The sequence below is a fragment of the Anser brachyrhynchus genome (genome assembly GCF_964034855.1).
Source record: "Anser brachyrhynchus genome assembly, chromosome: 21".
Lineage (NCBI taxonomy): Eukaryota > Metazoa > Chordata > Aves > Anseriformes > Anatidae > Anser > Anser brachyrhynchus.
The window spans coordinates 5,626,571-5,640,584 of NC_137714.1; the positions used below are offsets into that span (position 1 = coordinate 5,626,571).

At 56.6% G+C, this 14,014-nt stretch overlaps 1 long non-coding RNA gene across 1 annotated transcript in view; it reads right to left on the reverse strand.

Annotated features, from left to right (window-relative positions):
* Positions 1 to 14,014, reverse strand: part of LOC308181105 — a 50,435-nt gene that overhangs the window by 18,897 nt on the left and 17,524 nt on the right. The window contains exon 2 of the long non-coding RNA XR_013941326.1: positions 1 to 13,950. This exon is cut by the window's left edge and continues 18,897 nt beyond it. This is a non-coding gene — a long non-coding RNA (uncharacterized lncRNA). The remainder of the gene's footprint in view (positions 13,951 to 14,014) is intronic.

Consider the following 14,014-nt stretch of genomic DNA (forward strand, 5'->3'; position numbering starts at 1 on the left):
TGCCTAAGACTGGAGAAAAAGCTTGTATTGACACTGAGGAGTGTTCTGCACGTGCCCCGATGTCCCGTGTGGAGCTGTGGGTTGGGTTTAGTTACCAGTTTGCTGCTTTCCCTTTATTCCATTTCCCACTGTTCTGTATGGCTGCTTTGATAACTTAGGCTTTTTTTCTTGGCTTTTTTCCCCACAGTAAAACAAAATACGGGAGAATGGTTTGGTGTGGTTCCAGCTGTAGGTGATGGTGGAACCAATGCGAATTTCATTTTTACCTGGCCGTGACTGGCATGCAAATACTGAACAAGGACCCGTATTGCCTGCGTTAGCAGGCCTCTTCTGCGCTCTTCTCTAGTCTGGATCTTACTGGAAAGAGTGCGCTGGGCTCCAGTAGAATACTGGGCTAAGACTCTGCACTGGTTTCAGTGTATATGGGTCAAATCCAAAAGCAAACGCAGGTGGGTTTGTGCTGTGAATGTGTACGGGACGCTAGCTGGCCAGAGAGCGGAAGGTAAAATTCCCCGGGTGCAGGCGTATCAGGGCGGAGGCGTTCAGCAGTTCCCAAGCTTGGTGATTCCATTTTAAATCTCCAAGAACGATTCTCTTACTGCTCTTTTTACTAAGACAGAAAGTATTGCTGTCCCCTATCAGTAAATAGCTGAGGAGCTTGAGGCGTGGAGTCAGGAAAGCATCCTGCGCAGCGCTCGACGCAGCTCAGAGACCCAGGTGTCACAAAGACCCATCATATTGTAAAGACCCAGGCCTGCACTGTAAGCCGTAACTGAATAGCTTCCTTTTCTCCGTGGCTGGATTAAAACCAGACAGTTTTATTTAATCAAAATGAGCTGAATAGTGTCTGAGGCTTTTTTTTATTTACAGAGTATCTCTCCAAAAACCTCCATGCGGAGCCATCCACCGGGCAGCTCCATAGTGACACTGGCAAGGGACGGATGCTCTCGAGAGGCACGAGGAGGGAATGGTGTAAGAGCAAATTTGGGAAGGTGTTTTGGAGCTGCAGGGGAGAGTGCTTGTTTATTTATGGTAGTACGGTGTGCGGCTCTGAAGGTGGATGAATGAGCAGAGGTGAGACAGGGAGTGATTTTTTTCAGGTGGCTAAATTCCACTTTTGGAAGATTTTGCTTAAAAATCATCAGAAGTCAGTGCTGTTCAGTCCCTCAAGTGCCATGTTTCTTTGAGAAATGGGATTTCAGCCTCACAAACACTTCGCTGCCGTTGAATTATTACTTCAGGTCTATTAGGTCAGTGTACTGGAAGCCCGTGGAGTGGTTTCGAGAGCCAGGAGAGCAGTAATTGGGCTGGCTCCTGCAATAGCTGAGGAGCCAACGGCGCTGCTCAGGCGTCGGAAGGGGATGGGTGCCCAGCCCCTCCGTGCAGCCGTACGGCCCTTTGTCCATTCAGCACAATTTGGTATTTTCCATTCACCCCGAGCTGTGCCTGGTGGGGGCTGGAGGCCATCCGAGAGCAGCAGCGGGATTACTGCACAAACATCTTATTTTAGTTCGCAGACTCCGTGTCTCGCAGGGAAGCAGAGGAGCCCTGGATTAGGCTTCACACTCCCGCGTCTTTTGGAGCTGGCCCCATACGCCTTTTCTGTGACGAGGTGGCTGCAGGAGAGGGACCGGGGAGGGAAGGAATGCATTTCTCATTATGAGCTGCAGCCTCTCTGCTCTGGCAGCCTGGGAAGAGAAATTTTCCCTCCCTCCCCAGGCCCTCTGCCCCCTGCAGCTCGCTGATTATTTTTGGCTGAGGTGGAAAGCACAGCCCTAGCATTTTTCCCATAGGGGAGTGACCCGGGCGGGAGGGGAGCGAAGCCTGAGCCGTTCTCTTTGTGCTCTTTCAATTAAAAGCCACGCTTTGCATGTCTATAGCCCCTTTCCTCCCAGCACACCAAGGGGCTTGGAGAGCCTACAGGCTCCTGCCAGCCCCCTGCCTTCCCCTCACCCCTGCTGGGCGGAAGGGGGGGAAACTGAGGCACGGAGGAGGTCACGCAGGGAGGCTGCGACCTGCCTGCCGCTTGGCCTGGGCTTTTTTCCTGCGGCTCTTTGCTGCCGAAGGCCTTTACACCCCGCTCTGCCCTGCCCCGAGCTTCCCCCGGCTGTTGGAGCCGCAGCTCCTGGCTGGGTTGGCATCTCTGGGTCGCGCTCTCTCAAAATCCTTCTTGGAAAGCCGGCGCTGCCAGGCGGAGGGCTGGAGCTTTTGAGGAACGTGGGAGCCGGGCAGGCTGCGGGACATCCTCCGAAGGAGCATTTGGGACGCCGAGTGGAGGGACAGGCTGTGGGGCCGAGTGCCCCGTGCCTGGTGGCTGCTCCCGCTCGGGGAAAGCGGCGCCTGGTGCGTGGGGTTAACGCGCCGCCGGGTTTCCCAGGTTCCCCCCCCCCTCCTTGCACTCCCCCACGCTCGGCAGCAGCCCGGCTTGTTTTCTCAGCTAATAGAAAGCACATGAGCAGCGCAGCCAGGCACGGCGACAGCTGTTGGGAATGATTCGCTTGGGATGCAAACAGGAACCGAACGCTGGCTGATCCCTCGGCACAGCCCGGCCGCTGCTCCGGGCCTTTCCAGGGGGGCTGCGAGCCCCCCCCCGGCCCCGGCCGTGACTCACTTCCTCCGGCCTTGGCGGCAGCGCTGCGCAGGGAGGGCTGGCGGAGATGCTTTGGGGCATGAAACCTCCTCCCGGGCCTCTTCTTCCCTCTCCCCTGCCCCTTGTGAACCTGGCTCGCTCTGCTCCGAGGGCAGAGCCTGCCCGTGTTTGATCTGCGGGGCCAGGAGGGGAAGCCGCGCAGAGGTCTCCAGCCAGAAATAAGCAACACGTTGTAGGGCGCTCGAGCCGGCAGCGATGCAAACCGCATCGGAAAAGGGGGGAAGGAGTGCGCTGGCTGGGACATCGCTGAGCTCAGCGCCGTGTGTCGTGGGGAGATGGCTGCTGATCGTGCACCCTGCTTTAGGGGGGTGATTTACTGTTTGCTCATGTCCCTTGTTGGCCCCTGTTAATTTTCTGCTGCCACCCAGGGCTGATACCTAGCCGATGAGGGCTGTCTGCGGGATGGCTTGCGTTGGGCTTTACTTTTCCTTACGGTTTGTCTAACAGATTTAGAGCTTGTTTTGAGGTCTGATGTGCTGTGGTGGAGCAAAGTCGAGAAGGGCAAGGCTGGAGCGTCTCAGGGCATCGGGAGTCCTGGCTTTCCGTGGAAGGCAAACTGCCCTTCCTGCTGGAGACGCCGGATCCCGAGGTCCCGGGGCGTGGTTTGTGCGTGGCACAAGCTGTCTGCACCCTGCGCACGCAGAGCTGCTGGGTCTGACCTGGCCAGCCCTCTGCTGCTCCAGCCCTTGCTGCTCCCGGCGTGCGGGCAGGCGTGGGAATTACTGGAGCAGAAGAGACAGGCGGAGGTGCCACAGCTCTGGCAGCAGCAGACAGAGCGAGCGAGAAAGGAGCTGAGGAGAGAGAGCCTGATCCTCTCAGCCTCTCCGAAGGCTTGGCAGTAAAGCAGGCGTTTGGAAGGGCCCCTGGCTCCAGGCGCCGTGGCTTTTTCAAGCAGGAGGGCCCCGTTTTAGGACTACGGGCTGTGATTGCAGCAAACCCGGGGAGCGTGGGGGGAGCGCGGCGACACCTGCTCCGCTCTCGGGCCGCCCCAGCCGCCGTGGCTGCGCTCCAGAGCCGGGTGTCACCCAGGGGAATTTGGGCCGCGGGACGCCAAGCCGGGATGGCGCCGCCGCGGCCCCGGCCTGGGGACAAGCTCTGAAATCGGACCCGGCTCCCCCCGTGCTCCAGCAGGGCGTCCTGGCTGCGCCGCTGGGCCTCCACGTCTCTTCCCCTGCTCTCTGTACCCCCCCCCGCCGTCCTCCCCCTGCTCCTTCCCCCATCCTTGCCCTTTTGCACCGACGCTGCCCTTGGAAGCGGGCCTGGCAGGTGGGATGTTGTCACTGGGGCTGGCGCAATATGGCACGGTTGAAAAGCACTCGGCATCTTCCCTCCTTCCCTAAACCCCCCGCATTCCTCCCGCGGCCTCCGGGCTGCCTGGATACCACCCTCAGCTGTCACGGGATAATAGCCGCCGAGTCCTAATTACAAATCTCCCCGGCTCGATCAGAGGGCGGCTGGGCGGCTCCATCTGGATCGTCTCTCTGGGACTGCACCCGGGGGCGGGGGGGGGACCGAAAGGGGAGGGAGCGTCGGGGAAATGCTGCGCAAATGTCGTGGTGCTCAGAAGCCTCCAGGCCTCCGGCCCCAGCCAAAAATAATCAGCCAGCTCCGGGGGGCACGGGGCTGCGGGGAGGGCGGCTGGAGCAGAGGCTGTGCAGCAGAGCACAATGAGACGTGTGCGCGCCTCGCCCAGCCCAGCACGCTCCGCACGGGAGAGGGCAGATGGACCTGACCCCAAAGCATCTCCCGGGGTCCATCCATCAATCCCTCTCGTGCCCCCCCCTATCTTGGGCTGCCTGCGGTGAGGGGGAGAAGCTGAAGAGGTTTCATCAGCTGCAGCATTTCCAGCGGAGACGTTGGAGACCTGCAGAATTTCCATGACAAAGCACAGTCGTGCACAAAGGCACCTGCAGCCTCCCCGCTGCCTCCCCGCAGCCAGCTGACTCCTGAGGCCGCCAGGCCGTGCGCTGCCCGCCCTCCCCGCTGGCTGGGCTATGGCACACTGCTCAGGAAAGCCCCTGGAGGAAGGTGCCTCCCAAGTGCAGCATCCTGAAGCGCTGAGTTTGGTTTAGACCTCCCCGTCCCCAAGAGGAAGGAGCTCTCCTCTTAGAGGATGTGGAAGCACCGCAGGATCAGGCCTCCTGGTGTTTCTGCCGGATATCAGGAGATAACCGTGGGTGGGGAAGGAGGTAATAGAGCACGGATGGAAACAGGGACTGAGAATACAGCAGGGACAGGTACCCTGAGGGCTGAGCCTGGCCGCAGGGCACGCTGGAAAAGGGCGGAGGCGCAGCTTCGTGTGCCAGGGCCGAGGTGGACCCTTACTGCCAAAAGCTCGTGTTTAAGGAGCAGGGCCAGCACTGGGAGGAGTGCTCCGGTGCTACCCCACGAGATGCCATTTTCTCGCTGCTCAGACTCCCCTTTCAAACCCAGGCAAGAACATTATGTGCTGCTCCCAGGAGGCATCGGAGCGTCTGGAGCTAAAACCCGCCAGCGCTGGCAGGGAGCGCTCCGTCCCCCGGCAGTCCCCCCGCGGGGCAGCAGCCCCCCGCTCGCCTTCCCGCTCTGCGCCGCCTCTTCCCCGACTCCCTGCAGGGGCTCCTCTTCCCGGGAGTTATCTGAGGCCAGCAACGTGCCAGCCGCCGCCGCTCCTGCTCCTCTTCCGCCGGGTTTAACCCAAGGTCAGGCAGCATCGTGGCATTCGCAGCCCCGGGAGCTCTTGAGAGATTTAATTTTCAAAGCGCTCCCGACGTCCCCCGGGACGGACCTTGGCGGAGGTCCAAGGCCCGTGACCGCCAAAAAGCACCGCGCTCGGCCAGACCGGCAGTAACAGCTCGCCCGCTCCGTTCCAGCAAAGGAAAGCAGCAGCGTGGTGGGAAAGGGGAGGCGGGGGGGGACGGACCCGAGGCCCTTTTGGCCTTCAGCAGGCTCAGCGGTGCCTGCAGCAGCGCGTAACCTCCAGTTGACACGCTGATAAAGCACACGAGGCGGAGCTGCGTGTGTGCAGGGGCTTGTCCCCTGAAGGCAGCTGCTGGAAAGCTGCTGCCCGCCGCAGACAGAGGGGTCTGTGTGTGCCTCTGCAGGAGGAGAGGGTTTCCAGGGATCTTTTTTTTTTTTTCTCCTGGAAAACAGGGCAGGGGCTGCCTGGTGCCGAGGGAAGCGGGGGGCTCAGCAGCGCGGCTCTGGCCGCGGAGCTCGTAGAGGAGCACTGGAGACACTTTTATCCCCAGTCAGCCCGCGGGCTTTGCCAGCAACCTCAGTCCTGACCGTAACGGCGGCTGCTGTTCCAGCCGCCGGCTCCGCCAAACACAAACCTTTTGAAATGCTTCCAACCTGGTCTGCTCCCCCGGCTCCTCCAGGCCGACGAGACGGCTCGGCCCCGATGCGCGCTTCCTGCTGCTCCCACCCCGGCTTCCCCCCTCCTCTCCTGACGGACCCCCTGGGTTTCTTGCAGGGAATCCGCTTCGGTTTCTGGGTGTCTGTAACCTTCCCTCACTCATTCCTGGGTTCTCGCAGCCCTTCCTCGCTGCTGTTTCTTGGTCCAGGGCAGCATCAGCAGTGCAAAGGCGGCCAAGGGGTGTCAGCCCTACAGGTGTGCCTTTCTGGGGGGGGACTGTAGGGTTAGTAAGGACATACGAGGAAAGAGAGGGATGTTCTAGGATTTAGGATTACCTTTGTAGATCATCATGACTTCTGTAGAACCAAACCCTGTTGTGAATTCACTCTGGCCTGTCTGGGATGAGCTGGGCAGAGCCGTGTTTGCCTTTCTCATCACCGTCCTGGGCTGGACCGTGCTAGGCCAGCAGGGGACTGAGAACGGCCTTGGTCTACCCGCTTTTACTTCATTCTCTTAGCAGTTGTAGAAGCAAGACAGGAATCAGGGGAGGAGGAGAGGGTTATTTCAACGCTGCCGGTCACAAGCCAGCGAGCTGGGAAGGCAAGGGATGTGGGGTGTGTGCAGGGGGAAGCAGGGGGGTTGCGAAGTCTGAAATCCTCTCGTGTTTCTGTAGGCAGGAATGCAAAACCCAAACCAGAGGTGGTTTTGGTTTTGACCTTGTAAAACGAAAACATGACGGCTGAGCTGGTGCCAAACCCGCAGATGCGCTCTGGTCCTTCGCCCTGCTGCCCATACAGGGAGCAGGAGCCCTGCTCCTTCCTGGGTGGCTCCGACCATCGGGGGGCTCCGACATGCCAGAACCATCAATAAATCGCCGTGGATCGATAAATAGCACGGGCGTGCGGCCTAATTGCTAGGTGAACTGAATAGCCAGTTCCCAGCCGTGTAAGCGGAACGGAGAGGTGTCTGAAAGTCAGCGTGTGTGCCTGCGGGAGGCAGGGTGCTGTAGGGCAGGGCCAGGTAAGTGTCCTGTCCTTCCCCGGGTCCCCGCTGGGCAGCGGGGCAAGGTTTCCGGCCGCGGGGCTGGGGCCGTGCCCATGGTGCGGGAGGTCAGGGCCCGTCTTGCCCAGCTCTGCCCTCAGCCCTCGGGGTTTGCCTTTCACGGGGATGGAATTTCCCGCTGAACGCGTTAACGGCACGCTTGGGCAAGGCGACCGCTGGGTGTGACGCTAGAAACGCGTCTGTTCGGGATTTTTGGTGTCCGCACATAATGCCCCTTTTGCAGGCACGGGGAGGCCTGGGCTCTGCGCAGGGCTAAGAGCAGCCGTGAATAACTTGGTGGCGCAGCTACCATGTGCAGCCAGAGCGGCTGCTGGGTTTCCTGAGGGTTGCGGCGAGTGGTAGTTTAAAAAAAAAAAATCAGGGGAAGGGGGAATAGTCTTCCAAAATATGGAACACCTCATAAAGCTGGGGAGGTAGGAAGCAAGTCAGGCAGTCCCAGCCGTGGTTTAAGCTCACAGGAGGCATACTGTACAGTACATAAAGCCCAGGGAATCAGCTCAGGATGCCGACTAATGAGCTTTTTAATTAGCTGCAATTGCAGGCAAGGTTTAAAACCCAAATAAATAAGTAAATTAAAGATTTAAAAGGCTGAACGCAATCAATGAGGGGTCAGCGCTTAAAATATTAAAATGCTAAGGCAGTTAACTTTGCAGTAAGTTTGCAGCGCTGAAGCCGAGCTGCCCCTTTAAGGAAGCAGGAGGCGCTCATTTTTCTGGTCTGAAGCCCTCTGGCTGGAACATGCCATCTGCAAGGAGCCATAAATCATCCTGCGCTCGGCAGTCTGGAGTCCAGCAGGGTCTCCGTGTGTCCCGGCCCTTGCTTGGAACCTGCAGGGCGTTCGCTGCGAGCCCGGGGTCCTGGCCAGGCGCTGCTTTTGGCCGCCACCCAGGTGTGTTTCTCCCCGGCCGCGTCCCGCGATGGACGGGGAGCCACGGCCAGGAAACTTGCAGTCAGCTTGGACGCCTTCACCCCGCTGCTCTGCCGCCGCAAAGGGTCTGGGTGCAGCGGGACTCCCCGGCTGTGAGCGCTCAGGAGATCCCAACTGCGTTGTGGTGGGGCGGGCGGGTTGTCGCCCCCCTCCCCAGCTGCCTTCCCTCTTCCATCGGGGCACGGGACTCCTTCCGAGCTTGTCTTTCTGTTTCACTGCCAGCGTTCTGCCGTGGCAGCCCCTTGCCCCCAGCCTTTATCCTCGTGCAGTGCCCAGGTTCCTCCCGCTGTAGGTCTCAGCTGCAGTTCGACTGCTGGCACCTCCCCGGCCTTCCCCTGCTGGCAGCCAGACCTTCCTCGCTCCCAGCACCGGCAGGGAACTGCGAGGGGAGCGATCTGCAGAGCCCGAACTCGAACTGCCTCAACCCCCCAAATGTCTCCCAGCTCCCCTTCACGGCGGGGATCTGAGAATTTGAGCATCCGCACTTAGTGGCTCCTTCCTTGGTGTAACTGGGGTGCAAATAACGAGGATGTGATCCGTCGTCGGGGATGGTGAGAAACTGAAGGGCACAGCTCATCTGTGGCGTTAGGACCATGCAGTTGCTTTGCCAGCAGCCTCGCGCTTCGCTCATCAGAAACGCAGGGCATGATTTCTCTAATACCTTTAGCAATTTTGGTGTCTCGTGTCACGGTTCGGAGGGCAGCAAAATTTATTTAAAAGTAAAAAAAAAAGGCACTGAAAAATTCCAGTTTTTTTAAGGGCCACTTTGTTTTTAAGCTTGCGCAGCTCTGAGCGCGTAATTCACTTTGCTGGCTCGCGGGTGGAATTTAAAGCCGCTTTCGGGTGGCGGCAGCCTGTTGTTTTGGGGTGCCGGAGCAGCCCGCGGCGCACTACGTCGCGTGGCGTTCAGGAGTTTGTCACCGGGGATCTCGGTGCGGCTGCACACACCTTGTGGGGGGGCTGTGCAGGGACCCGGGCGCCTGCCTTCTCCACCACCACGGGGCACTGAGGTGCGTTGGAGGGGGCGCAGGGGAATGGGGCATTGCCGGCAGCACGCCGCCGCTTTTTTCATGTCCCGCGCGTAACGCGCGCGTCAGAAGCAATTCACAATCAACCGGGATGTCCCCTTGTGCCTTTGCGAGGAGGCAGAGCAGGAGGAGAAGCTGCTGTTCATTATGCTGACGCCCCCGGCTGCCCTCAGGAACGGAGAATGCTAAACAGGCTCAGACCCCCCAGGTACGAGGGGCTTTGGAGAGCCAGGCGAGCCCTGGAAGAGGAGGGCTGGCTCCGGCTCCCTCTCTAAGTAGCGCTGGCACAAGGACGACAATCACGTCCTAGCGTATGGGAGCAGCAGGAAAAACACTTGTCTGGGCGCACGGTGCTTCGCTGGGGCCTGTTGTTGGAGGATCTCCAACAGCCTTGTGCTTATCAATCGGTAAAGCCTCGCCTCGCGCTCCCAGGGAGATAAATGCTGTTGTCCTGGGGGGGGTGGAGGCACAAAGAGGTGAAGGGAGAGGTGGGCATCGGTTTGGGGGTGGCTGGCACCCTCTGCCCGGATGTCAGCTGGCAGAGAGCCCACCTGAAAGGAGTCTGATATTATTTTCAGAGGGCTGGGCAAGGTGGTTGGTGTGCAGTAAGCGCAGAATGGAGCACGTTTTGCCCTGCTTTGTCAGACGTGGTTTCGTTTGTCAGTGTCCTGCCTTACTGCATCCTCTGCGATTCCACTCTTGAGACTACCCCAGATAGGAAGCTGCTGTTTTGATGAGTGTGTTCCTCTGTGGTTCCTCTCAGTGCCATTATACACGCAAAATCCCTAGGGACACCACCTGAGCTTGCACCCAGGCTTTAGAGGTATCAGGAGGGCCAAAAGGGAACCTCTAGTGAGCCACTCTGGTGGAAGGCCTCGTTGTTTTTTGCAAGAGCAAGACAATAAAGCACAAATTCAGAGCTGTTGGCATTTGGATATGCAGTAGGGGCCAAATGGGTTTGTTCAAATGATGATTTACTGAGACTTGTGTAAAAGAGGGGGACAGAGGAACCAGAGAGGCGGGAGGCAAAGAAGAATCCAGCCCCCAGTGGCCTTGAAAGCGATCCGCAAGCGCCTGCTGTCTCCATGCTGATGGATTTGCTGTCACCTCTCCCTGGCATGAGGTGACAGATTTCTCTGTCGGATGAAGCCAGAACCAATAGCCATCCATCACCGTGAGGACGGACGGGAGCAGGAGGGAGGCATAGCGAGGGGGGAAGCAAGCCTTGGCAAAATGTTTCCCTGCCCTCCTTCCTTGTCAGCGCCGGGTCATGGGGAATAGGTCCTGTGCGTGCACACGTCGGTGTGGGAGTGCTGCTGCTTGTCACCCGAAGCACGGGGGGATCCGAGTCCGGGCACAGGAGTGCAGGGGCACGGGGGGAGCCGTCTTCGGAAGGGGATGATATCTACTTGGGAGACTTTCCTTGGGGTTTTTATTACCGTGTTATATCATACCGCGTTGTGCTATCCAGGCACGGGGGAACGGCTCCTGGAGCTGCCGGCGTTTTTGGCCTGTCCTTTGCAAACGCTCGCAGCGAGCAGATGGAAGGGCAGGTCGCTGCTGTGCTGCAGCTGGGCCAAGGCTCTGCCGGAAGGCTTGCCAGCTCTGCCTCCCTCCATGCACGAGCAGCGGAGCCAGAGCCCGGGAAGTCTCTGGGGCACCCTGCGTGCAGGAGACTTCTGCTCCTTCTGTCTCGGTGTGAGACAAAGCGCCGTGGTTAGAGCTCCCGGCCCTGCCTTTTTACTCCTCCGGAGCTGAACCCAAGACAAAGGCAATGCTCTGCCCACCCAGACCTGTGTTGTTGGGCAGAAAAATAATGCTCTCTCCGCTCCTGCAGGCTCCCCGCTGGCAGGCAGTCGCCTTGGTTGCTCCATCCCCGGGGCGTGACGCGTGCTGCATCAGAGCTCAGGTGGGTTATCCTGCAGGGTGCAGTGCTAGGCAGGACCTCGGGCTCGGTGGTTGCATCCCCAGCTGTGCTTAGTGCCTCCAGAGCCGCTCCAGCCTCTCCCTGGGCTCTCTCTGTGCTGTTTCCAGCCCCGGGCTGTGACAGCACCTGCTGCCCACCTTCATCTCGTGGTGTGTTGGTGCCTTTGCAGCCACGTTTTGTTTTGCATTAAAATCTTCCTGCCCTGTCCTGTTGATCAGTGCCTTCTGATGGGTGCCCTGCAATGAAATGATTTAGTTAGTTCTCACAGCTAGAATGGAAGAGCAAATGTAAGGAAACGACCCGTAGAGGCCGTGTTCATTTAGTGCATCCTTAAAAAATGTGTTTCTGGTGCAGGGAGAAAGGATGGCTGACCACCAGAGAGAGACCAGGTACATGGAAGTGTTTCTATACACCTAACCATCCCACAAAGCCACAAGGAGTTGGGCACTTCATTCGTTATAGATGTTCCTCTGAAATCCTTTGAAGCATGTTTCTCAGTCCTTTTGCCCTCTAAATAACTTTGTAAATCCGGACCAAAACTCTATCTACGCTGCTTATTTCTAAGTTGCTCCTCCAAGGAGCTGGGGGGGAGAAGCCCTACCTGTTTGCTGAAAAGCAAAGAGCCTGAGTGTTCCCCTAAACTGAATTAGCACGCAGAAAGCTTGGGCCGCTGCTGAAGCTTTGCTGCTCCCAGGCCTCAGACTTTGCATCTGGTTTTTCATTTGCAGTAGGCTAATATGCTTTGACACTGCACCCCTCTGGGAAGCTGTCGACGGGCAGTGTCAATATTTCCTTCTGAAAAAAAAAAAAAAAAGAAAAAAAACAACCCCCCATCCTCTAAAGCGTTGCTTTACAATGTGCTTTTCCGAATTAAATTACGGAGCGCGCAGGCTGGAAGTCTCCACCTGAAGAAAACGTTCCCAATACCTGTGCATTCCCTGCATCCCTGGAGTCCATTTGTTTTTTGTTGTCCTTTCTTTTCCATTCCCTCCTCTTTAGAAAAAGAAGGGAAATGTGAATATTTGCTGTCATTGTGGCAGCTTCTGGACTAGGTTCTGTCGGTGTCTAAGCCTGGATCTGTGCTGTCAACTGGAAGCGCTCCAGTTTTCAGGAGTCAGGCACCCAAAACTTGGAGATTAGCATGAAAGTCAGGAAAATCAAATACAGGTGTGTGGGGGCAGTATTTCCTCTTTGTTTTCTTACCTTGTTTTGTTGTTTTACTTCTTGGTTTTGATGCTCTAGCTTTTAGCCTTTCACATTTTTCTAAAAACTCACGAGGGCTAGAGGAATTCTCCTTTAAAGGTATGGGTCATGGGCATAAGCACTCGACTCTGGGACTGAAGGCTTCATAAAACCCACTAAATATCAGAAGACCTGTGGGATTAAATTGCAGGCGTTGACAGCAGCCGAGGTGTGTTCTCCCCGGGGCTCTGGCAGTGCTGCTGGGGAAGGTGAAACTCACACCGCTGTTTTCCTTTCCAGCTGGACAATTCTGTCCGTGGGAGGAAAGCAAGGAGGGATGCAAACCCGTCCTGACTGCCACCGGTGCCTGGCGTACACTGTTAGCATCGTCTGGGGGGCTGCTCCTTGCCAGCCCTGCTCCGATACCTGTCAGGTTCCTTGGCAGGCCTTTTCACTCCGTTCCTATAACCCCGATCTCGTAAGCTAACTGAAAACACACCCTTCCTATTCTCCCTTTTATTTTGGCTGCGTATGGAATTTGAATTCACCATTTTGTAAAGGGCCAAGGTGAAGTTCCTGAACTTATACAACTCCTAGAGAACTTTAAATAGTGCATTGTCTAGCTGTGAACCGTTTACCTTGAAGAAGTCTCGCTGAACTAGCAGCACTGCGTTATCCGACTGTTGTGCCGTTTTACCCTTAAACAGACTTCCAATAAGCCGACCGAAGTCAACCTTGCGAGGTTTAATGGCTGGTATTTGGGGACTATGCAGGGAGATTGTAAAGACCAGCACCACTTTGCTGACTTTATAGCCTCCAGCAGCAGTTACTGTGAAGCGGTGTCGCTAGTCCATCACCGGAGGCTTTATTCCCTTCTGAGCTTGCAGCTGAATACCATCTGGCCCCGGTGATTTAGTGCCCCTGAGTTCCCCCGCTCGGTCATAACTTCCTCCTCGGAGATTTTGGTGTCTGCTAAGGCCACGTCCTGATTTCCTGTGAGAAGGGCTCTCGGAATAGGAATCTCTCCATTGTCCTCTATGGGGAAGGAAAAGACAAGGTGTACAATTAACTTTCCTACTACTTTATTTTAAGTGGAATGAGGGCTTATAATCGTGCGTACATCCTTCTTGCTGCTTATTTATGTATCCTTCTGGCTGAAGAGAGTATTGTTAGATGTATTTCATAGAATCATTCAGGAATATTCTTCTAATATTTTCTTATTATTGACTCCGATTTCCTATTTGAGCTACTTGTGGTGTGGATTGAATTCTGTGGCCCGTATCTTAAGAGGGGCAATTGTCTTTCTCAAGGATGCTGAGGAAATTTTGTACTTGTTTTCTGAACTGTCCTGATTTTATTCTACCTGCCTTGAATCCCATTCACTCAAGCTCTGTCGCAGTGCCCAAAGTGGCTCGCCAATCAATGTGATGGTTTTGGATTTTCTTTCTTCCTTCCTTTTACTTTTAAGTAGTCGACTGAGGATCTAAAAGGACCTTAAATAAATAAAGAAACCCTGTGGCTGCTGCAGCTGTAAGTTGTTCCCTTCTAAACAATCCTGGCGTCTTATCTCCCCCTGTTTTTATTTATGTTGGCTGGGCTAAGTGTGCCCATCCAGTGCCTGCACCAAACAGAATAACAACAACCAGAAACAGAAAATAAAACCACGCGGATTTCTGTCTGTGAAGAGCAACCAAGGACCTTCTTGGTCACGCATGGCCCAGCGCTTCCATGGCAGCTCCTGCGGGAACACCTGAAAGGTCGGGTCTGGATGCGCCGTGCGATGGTCGCTGCTGTGCTGTGGGTGGGAGACCCACCTCTGAGTGAGCTAATCCTGACCTGGAAGAGAGAGGGAGCCCGCTAGAGAGAGTCTCCACCCCAGATAATTACCTAATTACCTGAA